The sequence below is a fragment of the Orcinus orca genome, chromosome 18 (assembly GCF_937001465.1).
Source record: "Orcinus orca chromosome 18, mOrcOrc1.1, whole genome shotgun sequence".
Taxonomy (NCBI): Eukaryota; Metazoa; Chordata; class Mammalia; order Artiodactyla; family Delphinidae; genus Orcinus; species Orcinus orca.
Window position 1 is genome coordinate 331,855 of NC_064576.1, and position 12,537 is coordinate 344,391.

Sequence of the window (12,537 nt, forward strand, 5' to 3'; positions counted from 1 at the left end):
CTGTGGCGCGGTTTAACCAAACCACCAGGAGGACCCGGTAAGGTCTCTGGACTCTCTTCTCTGGTGTTGGCTTCTCTCATCCAAAACTAGCTTCTGCTTAAAGCTCTGTATCGTCAGCCTTGTTCTTCGGGCGATTTCCCTCCACAGAGCTTTCCTCCGCCTCTGAGGTCTACTTAGCCCCGGCTTTTAATAATTGAAATGTCTGACAACCTCAAAAATAACTTTTCCAGGCAAATAAATCTCTGACCCTTCAAGTGTTGTTGTTTGCTTGTTTGAAGACAATCTCTCGGTGGCGAGGACCCCGCAGGGCACACTGGGGTGGGGTGTTTGTGTCCTGCTGGGACCCCGTTTGTCTTTGTCCCAGCAGACAGGCCCCAGCAGCCCGGAACCCCGAGCTCCACTGAACCGACAGGCTCATCCCCCGCACTGCAAAGACCCACTAGTGTCATCTTTGCGGGTCCTTCGCTGAGTGGACAGCAATGGATTCCGCATCACAGCACGGCCATTCCTGCCTCAACTGTGTCGGGACCTGTGAGGGGGCTGGGGGCTGACTGCTCCCCGTGTGGCGGGCAGTGGGTCCTGCACCTCCCAGTTAACTACATGCTCTGTGCACGGGTCAGGAACCACAGTCGGTCAGCTGCCCGTAGACATGGACGTGACATCACCCCTCCCTGCTGGCCGCTCTGTGGACGTGACGGGCGGCGTGCGGAGCAGGCTTCCCTCCGGGCTCAGGCGGGAGGAATCCCTCCCGGTCCACCTGCCAAACGGGCTGCTTTCACTCCTTCTCACCTCTCAGCAAAGCATACTTTTCCCACCACAAAAGTGCGGGATAAAGGGAAGGAACTCCATCTCTCCAGCCAGCTCCATCTCTCCTCTCTCTGAAGCAGAAATCTTCCTACTTCCTCCAACTTTTCCCATCTGAATCCAATTGGTGCGTCCCAGATAGGAACACAGGATTCCAAAATTAACAACAGATGCTCGTCAGCGTGGCCTGAAGCAACTTTGGTGTAGGTTGAGCTGCCTTAGATCACCCAAGGGAGCTGAGCTGTCTTGGTGCCGCGAGGACACTCCTGTAAGAGCAATGCCTCCTACAAGGCAGCTCGAGACCCAAAACCAAAGACTCTGTGCTGCCGGCAGCTCCTCTAAACCACAGTCACCTGGGAGACATGGTTCCCGAGGACCCTCGGAGCTCTGACATCAGACGGGGGTTTTTAGCCGGAAACGGGGAAGAGGATGGGCCCTGGAGCCTGCAAACCTGATTGGACTCTGGCTTTACAAAGTTTAGCCCTGCAACCTTGAATAACTTACTTAACTTGATCTCAGATACCGCATCTGTGAAATAAGTATAGCAACACTTACAAATAACGGTTAACACTGAAGAGTCAAAATGAAAATATTTAAGTGATAAATTATTCAATAAATGATATTAAGACAACCAACTATCCATTTGAGTAAAACAAAATTCCTAGTCTTTATTCTTCATCCCATGTATTAAAATACATTTCAGATGAAGCAAGTATTTAAATTTGAAAGAAAAAAGGAAGGAAGGAAGAAAGAAAGGAAGGAAGAAAGAAAGAAAGAAGGAGAGAGAGGGAGGGAGGAAGGAAGGAAGGATGGAAGGAAGAAAAGCAATAGATGAAAACAAGATTTTTCTGTTTATATTTTTACAATTTTACAATCTTGAAATGAAAAGGCTGCTCTAAGGAAAATCTGGTCACCTTTCTGGATGCAAAATCCTGAGGACTGAGAAAAAGACTGATAAAATTAACGGTATAATGCTTTTTAAACTTTGTTTGTCAGATGATATCCGTATAGCCCAACAATAATGATTGGCGTTTGGGATTGTACGTAGGAACAGAACATTCTCCCGCGCAAATGGATTTTTTTTTGAAATAAACATAATAAATAAAGAAAAACTGAGGAAAGTTTTCTGTACACTTGACAAAGCAGTAATTTCCATAACAAACAAAAGATAAAGAAAAGAACAGGCTCCCCTTCATGGCAATAGCTCCCCATGAACCAGTCTTTCCAAAGATAACAAGTATAAATTCTGAACACAGTATAAAAAACTACTATTTGAAGGTACCAGAGTGTGACTAAAAGCAGGGAAAGACTGGGATCCTTGTGACAGTGGAGGTTCCGTGTTCTGGCTGTGCTGATCTCTGTATCCTAGCTGCAACATTGCTCCATAGTTTTACCATTGGAGGGAAACTGGGTAAAGGGTACAGGAATCTCTCTGCTTTACTTTTTACAACTGAGTGTGAATCTTCAATTATCTCAAAATTTTAAAAAATTAATTAAAAATCATTTTCTGTCATTTACAGGATTACAGAATAAAAGCTTAATTCATATGATTATCTCAACATATGTATAGAAAGCATTGACAAAATTCAACAAACATTCATGATTAAAAAAAAACAACAACAGGGTTTCCCTGGTGGCGCAGTGGTTGAGAGTCCGCCTGCCGATGCAGGGGACACGGGTTCGTGCCCCGGTCTGGGAAGATCCCACATGCCGCAGAGCGGCTGGGCCCGTGAGCCATGGCCGCTGAGCCTGCGCGTCCGGAGCCTGTGCTCTGCAACGAGAGAGGCCACAACAGTGAGAGGCCTGCATACAGCCAAAAAAAAATAATAATAATTAATTAATTAATTAAAAAAAAAACCCAAACTACTTACATTAGCACCAATAAAAGGGAGACATATGTAGGTACAATCTAACAAAATATAAAGACATAAACAAAATATATAGATGTATAACATCTATATGAGGAAAACGACAAAGCTCTGTTGAAAGAAACTGAATTTTCTTTCAAAAATTGATTGAAAAAGAAATCAATCTTTAAAAAGTGAAGAACTCTTAGGTGCTGTTATGAAGAGATGTGTTCAGTAAGCTGCATTTAACGTCAGAGGTGGAAACTAATGTATTCACATCTGTCTGCGTGAAAGAATTTGGAAAGATTCTTGATGATAATAAAAGTGGCTGGAAGCTAACAGAGCAGACGGGACCAAAAGTGGAGGTTTTATGTTGTTTTAGTTTTTGAACCCTGAACCACGTGAGTACATTACCAACTCAAAGGTAAAAATAGTTGTATCCATAATAATAATAATAAATAAACATCGGCTGTAGAAAAGACAGATAGTGAGGGGGGCAGAAGATGAACATGGCCTCCCTGGAGCCAGAAGAACCCGGGTGAACACTCTTCCTCTGTCTTCTTTTCCCCCACAAGTTAAAGGATTCGTTGAGCAGAGCTCCCCGAGTGCCAACCTGGCCCTTTGGTTAGTGGCCAGCAGCAAGCTTGTCCTGCCGACACTCCCCTTGTCCTCTGCTGAATCCCTCAGGCCCAGGAGACCGTCGTCCACTGCTGCCTTTACTTCAGCCACATGAGAGGGGCGTCCTCGGGCGTGGCTGGGGGTCTGCCGCTCACCAGTGTGAGCGGCTCAGACTCAGGACCTTGGGGGCCTCGTTTGGGGTGAGTCACTTTGGAGATGCCTGTGGCCTGTATTAGTCTGTCTGGGCTGCTGCAGCCGAACACCAAGACTGGTGGCTTACAGACAAGACATTTGTTTCTCACCGTCCTGGGGGCTGGAAGCCTGAGGTCAGGGAGCCAGCAGGGTTGGGCTCTGGTGGGGACCCTCTCCTGGTGCCCATACATGGCAGAGAGCAGGGGGGGAAGCAAGCTCTCTCTGAGGGCACTGATCCCACCCTGGGGGGCCCCACCCTCATGCCCTCAGATAATCCTAGTCCCCTCCCAAAGGCCCCCTCCTGACGCTTCACTCGGGGAGGGGAAGGGCTTCAACATATGACTTGGGGGGGGAGGGTCACAAACATCCAGGCCATGATGTTGAGCTCCCACCGAGTCCAGAGCTCAAGAGTGGGTTCTGTTTGTGCCCTAGTGCTCAGCAGCGGTAGGTGCGTGGTGACCCCCACCTCTACACCGCCGGACCAGAGGGCTCCCTCAACGGCTCCCCAGGGCTTAAAGGACCCTCCCCAAACACGATGAACACCGGACGCCCATCAGAATGAGCACACCCGAACCTCCCTGGTCCTCCCCCAAACCTGCCTCCCCTCGCTCAGGCCAGAGTCCCTCCTGCTTCTCGAGGACTCCACCCCACCGACCGCGAGGGTTTACCCCCCAGGTGGCCTTGAAGCTGTGTGGCCCCGCCCGTGGCCAGTGCCGCCCCCAAGTCCATCCCCCACCCATGCAGCCGAGGCCCGCTCCCCACCCTGCTGGGGGGCCCTCCACTCCCCGCTCACACACGCAGCACCCAGGGGCCTCCCTCTAACGCTGGGCAGGAAGCATGTCCCGGGGCCCACGCGCCTCCCCGGGGCTCGGTTCCCACGCACGGCGGCGGCGCACAGGCCCTCCCCCCACTTGCCCTCCCCCGCCTATGAAGGTTGGAGTCCCTCCTTCCCCAGGATCTTCTCCGCCACCCCCGCCACCCCACCGCACCCCCAGTGGGAGGAAGGACACCTCCCTGAGTGCAGATCTCACACCACAGTCAGGGCCTGCATTCCAGCTGTGCCTTCACGTTTATTTGTACAATTTATTGGTTAAGATTTGCCCCATTAAACAAGGTAAGCTCTTTAAGAAAGGCGCTATGTGTACATTTTTAATTTATTGTGTGCCCCTCATCTCCACGGTTCTTGGGGGATAAAGTGCACTTGGTAAATAATCATCAAATCAATGAATGGGAGTCGGAGAAGATGGCGGAGGAGTAAGACGCGGAGATCACCTTCCTCCCCACAAATACATCAGAAATACATCTACACGTGGAACAGCTCCTACAGAACACCTACTGAAGGCTGGCAGAAGACCGCAGACCTCCCAAAAGGCAAGAACCCCCCACGTACCTGGGTAGGGCAAAAGAAAAAAGAATAAACAGAGACAAAAGAATAGGGACGGGACCAGCACCAGTGGGAGGAAGCCGTGAAGGAGGAGAGGTTCCCACACACTAGAAGCCCCTACGCGGGCGGAGACTGCGGGGGTCGGAGGGGGGGAGCTTTGGAGCCGCGGAGGAGAGCGCAGCAACAGGGGTGCGGAGGGCAAAGCGGGGAGATTCCCGCACAGAGGATCGGTGCCGACCAGCACTCACCAGTCCGAGAGGCTGGTCTGCTCACCCACCGGGGCAGGCGGGGCTGGGAGCTGAGGCTCGGGCTTCGGTCGGAGCGCAGGGAGAGGACTGGGGTTGGCGGCGCGAACACAGCCTGCAGGGGGTTAGTGCGCCACGGCTGGCCGGGAGGGAGTCCGGGGAAAAGTCTGGAGCTGCCGAAGAGGCAAGAGACTTTTTCTTACCTCTTTGTTTCCTGGTGCGCGAGGAGAGGGGATTGAGAGCGCTGCTTAAAGGAGCTCCAGAGACGGGCGCGAGCCGCGGCTAAAAGCGCGGACCCCAGACACGGGCATGAGACGCTAAGGCTGCTGCTGCTGCCGCCACCAGGAAGCCTGTGTGCGAGCACAGGTCACTATCCACACCCTCCTTCCGGGGAGCCTGTGCAGCCCGCCACTGCCAGGGTCCCGGGATGCAGGGTCACCTACCCCGGGAGAACGCACGGGGCGCCTCAGGCCGGCGCAACGTCAGGGCGGCGCAACGTCTCGCTGGCCTCTGCCGCCGCAGGCCCGCCCTGCACTCCAGGCCCCTCCCTCCCCGAATCAGCGGCTCCTTTAACCCCGTCCTGTCTGACCAAAAAAACAGACGCCCGCCAGTGACCTACACGCAGAGGCGGGGCCAAATCCAAAGCTGAGGCCCGGGAGCTGTGAGAACAAAGAAGAGAAAGGGAAATCTCTCCCAGCAGCCTCAGAAGCAGCGGATTAAAGCTCCACAATCAACTTGATGTTCTCTGCATCTGTGTACTACGTGAATAGACAATGAATCATCCCAAATTAAGGAGGTGGACTTTGAGAGCAAGATTTATGATTTTTTCCCCTTTTCCTCTTTTGGGGAGTGTGTATGTGTATGCTTCTGTGTGAGATTTTGTCTGTATAGCTTTGCTTCCACCATTTGTCCTAGGGTTCTGTCCGTCCGTATTTTTGTTTGTTTTTCTTTTTAAAAAAAGTTTTTCTTAATAATTATTTTTTATTTTAATTATTTTATTTTATCTTTATTTTATTTTATTTTATCCTCTTTCTTTCTTTCTTTCTTTCTACTTTTTCTCCCTTTTATTCTGAGCCATGTGGATGAAAGGCTCTTGGTGCTGCAGCCAGGAGTCAGTGCTGTGCCTCTGAGGTGGGAGAGCCAACTTCAGGACACTGGACCACGAGAGACCTCCCAGCTCCACGTAATATCAAACAGTGAAAATCTGCCAGAGATCTCCATCTCAACACCAAGACCCAGCTTCACTCAACGACCAGCAAGTTACAGTGCTGGACACTCTACACCAAACAACTAGCAGGACAGGAACACAACCCCATCCATTAGCACAGAGGCTGCCTAAAATCATAATAAGTCCACAGACACCCCAAAACACACCACCAGACGTGGACCTGCCCACCAGAAAGAAAAAATCCAGCCTCATCCACCAGAACACAGGCACTAGTCCCCTCCACCAGGAAGCCTACACAACCCACTGAACCAACCTTAGCCACTGGGGACAGACACCAAAAACAACGGGAACTACGAACCCACAGCCTGCAAAAAGGAGACCCCAAACACAGTAAGATAAGCAAAATGAGAAGACAGAAAAACACACAGTAGATGAAGGAGCAAGGTAAAAACCCACCAGACCTAACAAATGAAGAGGAAATAGACAGTCTACCTGAAAAATAACTCAGAATAATGATAGTAAATATGATCCAAAATCTTGGAAATAGAATAGAGAAAATGCAAGAAACATTTACCAAGGACCTAGAAGAACGAAAGAGGAAACAAGCAACGATGAACAACACAATAAATGAAATTAAAAATACTCTAGAATGGATCAATAACAGAATAACTGAGGCAGAAGAACGGATAAGTGGCCTGAAAGATAAAATAGTGGAAATAACTACTGCAGAGCAGAATAAAGAAAAAAGAATGAAAAGAACTGAGGACAGTCTCAGAGACCGCTGAGACAACATTAAACACACCAACATTCGAATTATAGGGGTCCCAGAAGAAGAAGAAGAGAAAAAGAAAGGGACTGAGAAAATATTTGAAGAGATTATAGTTGAAAACTTCCCTAATATAGGAAAGGAAATAGTTAATCAAGTCCAGGAAGCACAGAGAGTCCCACACAGGATAAATCGAAGGAGAAACACGCCAAGACACATATTAATCAAACTATCAAAAATTAAATACAAAGAAAACATATTAAAAGCAGCAAGGGAAAAATAACACACAAGGGAATCCCCATAAGGTTAACAGCTGATCTTTCAGCAGAAACTCTGCAAGCCAGAAGGGAGTGGCAGAACATATTTAAAGTGATGAAGGAGAAAAACCTACAACCAAGATTACTCTACCCAGCAAGGATCTCATTCAGATTTGATGGAGAAATTAAGACCTTTACAGACAAGCAAAAGCTGAGAGAGTTCAGCATCACCAAACCAGCTTTACAATAAATGCTAAAGGAACTTCTCTAGGCAAGAAACACAAGAGAAGGAAAAGACCTACAATAACAAACCCAAAACAATTAAGAAAATGGGAATAGGAACATACATATTGATAATTACCTTAAATGTAAATGGATTAAATGCTCCCACCAAAAGGCACAGATTGGCTGAATGGATACAAAAACAAGACCCCTATATATGCTGTCTACAAGACACCCACTTCAGACCTAGAGACACATACAGACTGAAAGTGAGGGGATGGAAAAAGATATTCCATGCAAATGGAAATCAAAAGAAAGCTGGAGTAGCAATTCTCATATCAGATAAAATAGACTTTAAAATAAAGACTATTAGAAGAGACAAAGAAGGACACTACATAATGATCAAGGGATGGATCCAAGAAGAAGACATAAAAATTGTAATTGTTTATGCACCCAACATAGGAGCACCTCAATACATAAGGCAAATACTGACAGCCATAAAAGGGGAAATTGACAGTAACACATTCATGGTAGGGGAGTTTAACATCCCACTTTTACCAATGGACAGATCATCCAAAATTAAAATAAATAGGGAAACACAAGCTGTAAATGATACATTAAACAAGATGGACTTAATTGATATTTATAGGACATTCCATCCAAAAACAACAGAATACACATTTTTCTCAAGTGCTCATGGAACATTCTCCAGGATAGATCATATCTTGTGTCACAAATCAAGCCTTGGTAAATTTAAGAAAATTGAAATTGTATCAAGTATCTTTTCCGACCACAATGCAATGAGACTAGATATCAATTACAGGAAAAGATATGTAAAAAATACAAACACATGGAGGCTAAACAATACACTACTTAATAACGAAGTGATCACTGAAGAAATCAAAGAGGAAATCAAAAAATACCTAGAAACAAATGACAATGGAGACACGATGACCCAAAACCTATGGGATGCAGCAAAAGTAGTTCTAAGAGGGAAGTTTATAGCAATACAATCCTACCTTAAGAAACAGGAAACATCTCAAATAAACAACCTAACCTTGCACCTAAAGCAATTAGAGAAAGAAGAACAAAAAAACCCTAAAGTTAGCAGAAGGAAAGAAATCATAAAGATCAGATCAGAAATAAATGAAAAAGAAATGAAGGAAACGATAGCAAAGATCAATAAAACTAAAAGCTGGTTCTTTGAGAAGATAAACCAAATTGATAAACCATTAGCCAGACTCATCAAGAAGAAAAGGGAGAAGACTCAAATCAATAGAATTAGAAATGGAAAATGAGAAGTAACAACTGATACTGCAGAAATACAAAGGATCATGAGAGATTCCTACAAGCAACTCTATGCCAATAAAATGGACAACCTGGAAGAAATGGACAAATTCTTAGAAATGTACAACCTGCTGAGACTGAACCAGGAAGAAATAGAAAATATGAACAGATCAGTCACAAGCACTGAAGTTGAAACTGTGATTAAAAATCTTCCAACAAACAAAAGCCCAGGACCAGATGGCTTCACAGGCGAATTCTATCAAACATTTAGAGAAGAGCTAACACCTATCCTTCTCAGACTCTTCCAAAATATAGCAGAGGGAGGAACACTCCCAAACTCATTCTACGAGGCCACCATCACCCTGATACCAAAACCAGACAAAGATGTCACAAAGAAAGAAAACTACAGGCCAATATCACTGATGAACATAGATGCAAAAATCCTCAACAAAATACTAGCAGACAGAATCCAACAGCACATTAAAAGGATCATACACCATGATCAAGTGGGGTTTATTCCAGGTATGCAAGGATTCTACAATATATGCAAATCAATCAACGTGTTACACCATATAAACAAATTGAAGGAGAAAAACCATATGATCATCTCAATAGATGCAGAGAAAGCTTTCGACAAAATTCAACACCCATTTATGATAAAAACCCTGCAGAAAGTAGGCATAGAGGGAACTTTCCTCAACATAATAAAGGCCATATATGACAACCCCACAGCCAACATCGTCCTCAATGGTGAAAAACTGAAACTACTTCCACTAAGATAAGGAACAAGACAAGGTTGCCCACTCTCACGACTATTATTCAACATAGTTTTGGAAGTTTTAGCCACAGCAATCAGAGAAGAAAAAGAAATAAAAGGAATCCAAATTGGAAAAGAAGAAGTAAAGCTGTCACTGTTTGCAGATGACATGATACTCTACATAGAGGATCCTAAAGATGCTACCAGAAAACTACTAGAGCTAATCAATGAATTTGGTAAAGTAGCAGGATACAAGATTAATGCACAGAAATCTCTGGCATTCCTATACACTAAGGATGAAAAATCTGAAAGTGAAATCAAGAAAACACTGCCATTTACCATTGCAACAAAACGAATAAAATATCTAGGAATAAACCTACCTAAGGAGACAAAAGACCTGTATGCAGAAAACTATAAGACACTGATGAAAGAAATTAAAGATGATACAAATAGATGGAGAGATATACCATGTTCTTGGATTGGAAGAATCAACATTGTGAAAATGACTCTACTACCCAAAGCAATCTACAGATTCAATGCAATCCCTATAAAACTACCACTGGCATTTTTCACAGAACTAGAACAAAAAATTTCACAATTTGTATGGAAACACAAAAGACCCCGAATAGCCAAAGCAATCTTGAGGATGAAAAATGGAGCTGGAGGAATCAGGCTCCCTGACTTCAGACTATACTACAAAGCTACAGTAATCAAGAAAGTATGGTACTGGCACAAAAACAGAAATATAGATCAATAGAACAGGATAGAAAGCCCAGAGATAAACCCACGCACATATGGTCACCTTATCTTTGATAAAGGAGGCAAGAATATACAGTGGAGAAAAGACAGCCTCTTCAATAAGTGGTGCTGGGAAAACTGGACAGGTACATGTAAAAGCATGAAATTAGAACACTCCCTAACACCATACACAAAAATAAACTCAAAATAGATTAAAGACCTAAGTGTAGGGCCAGACACTATCAAACTCTTAGAGGAAAACATACGCAGAACACTCTATGACATAAATCACAGCAAGATCCTTTTTGACCCACCTCCTAGAGAAATGGAAATAAAAACAAAAATAAACAAATGGGAACTAATGAAACATCAAAGCTTTTGCACAGCAAAGGAAACCATAAACAAGACCAAAAGACAACCCTCAGAAAGGGAGAAAATATTTGCAAATGAAGCAACTGACAAAGGATTAATCTCCAAGATTTACAAGCAGCTCAATAACAAAAAAACAAACAACCCAATCCAAAAATGGGCGGAAGACCTAATTAGACATTTCTCCAAAGAAGATATACAGATTGCCAACAAACACATGAAAGAATGCTCAACATCATTAATCATTAGAGAAATGCAAATCAAAACTACAATGAGATATAATCTCACACCGGTCAGAATGGCCATCATCAAAAAATTTAGAAACAATAAATGCTGGAGAGGGTGCGGAGAAAAGGGAACCCTCTTGCACTGTTGGTGGGAATGTAAATTGCTACAGCCACTATGGAGAACAGTATGGAGGTTCCTTAAAAAACTACAAATAGAACTACCATATGACCCAGCAATCCCACTACTGGGCATATACCCTGAAAAAAACATAATTCAAAAAGAGTAATGAACCAAAATGTTCATTGCAGCTCTATTTACAATAGCCAGGACATGGAAGCAACCTAAGTGTCCATCATTGGATGAATGGATAAAGAAGATGTGGCACATATATACAATGAATATTACTCAGCCATAAAGAGAAACGGAATTGAGATATTTGTAGTGAGGTGGATGGACCTAGAGTCTGTCATACAGAGTGAAGTAAATCAGAAAGAGAAAACCAAATACCATATGCTAACACATATATATGGAATCTAAGAAAAAAGAAAAAAAAGGTCATGAAGAACCTAGGGGTAAGACGGAAATAAAGACACAGACCTTCTAGAGAATGGACTTGAGGATACGGGGAGGGGTAAGGGTAAGCTGTGACTAAGTGAGAGATGGCATGGACATATATACACTACCAAACGTAAGGTAGATAGCTAGTGGGAAGCGGCCGCCTAGCACAGGGAGATCAGCTCGGTGCTTTGTGACCACCTAGAGGGTTGGGATAGGGAGGGTGGGAGGGAGGGAGATGCGAGAAGGAAGAGATATGGGAATATATGTATATGTATAACTGATTCACTTTGTTATGAAGCAGAAACTAAGACACCATTGTAAAGCAATTATACTCCACTAAAGATGTTAAAAAAAAATCAACGAATGGATGTGAGAAGTGGGGGGAAGGGGAGGGGCTGCGCGGTGCACAGCTGACAGCGAGACTCTCTCTCACGTGTTCCCCACCCTCAGGGAGCGGTGATGGCAGCCACGCTGTGACCCTGAGCCCCAATGTTCCCCCACCCTGGGCGGCTTCCCCCGGCCCAGACCTGAGGAACTGAAGCAAAGCGCCGTTTCTGGAGAGACAGACCACAGACGCCGAGGCAGCCCCAGCGCCCACATGTCTGTGTCTGAAAAGCCGCTTCTCACAGGGACTTGCAGGGTTCATTGCCCTGGATCTTATCTACGGTTGGTGACGCAGCGATCTATCTGGACGCCCATCTGGCACAGAATCCCAGCCAAGCCGTCTGACGGGAGGGAGGCCTGGGAGGGCCCTGAACCCACGGGCACCTTGGGGACATGTCTCTGCTCACGTGGTGCAAAGCTGTACAGGGTTCGTGTGGTTGAGGGATCGCGTCTCCAGGGACCCTCACACTGACCGCCAGGATCCGGGAATGTGCCCCCTAGTGGCAGCGGGGACTCTGCGGATGAGAAGAAGTGGAGGATGTTGAGACGGGTGACGGTCCCGATCGCCCGTCCTGACAAGGGAAGGAGGGGAGCGGGAGGGTCCGAGTCAGAGAGACCCCGGGAGGAGGGGGGGCTGCAGGCGGGGAAGGAGCCCGGACGGATGCGCCTGGGACACCTTTACCTACGGTAGACTCTGACCTCCAGAGCCGCAG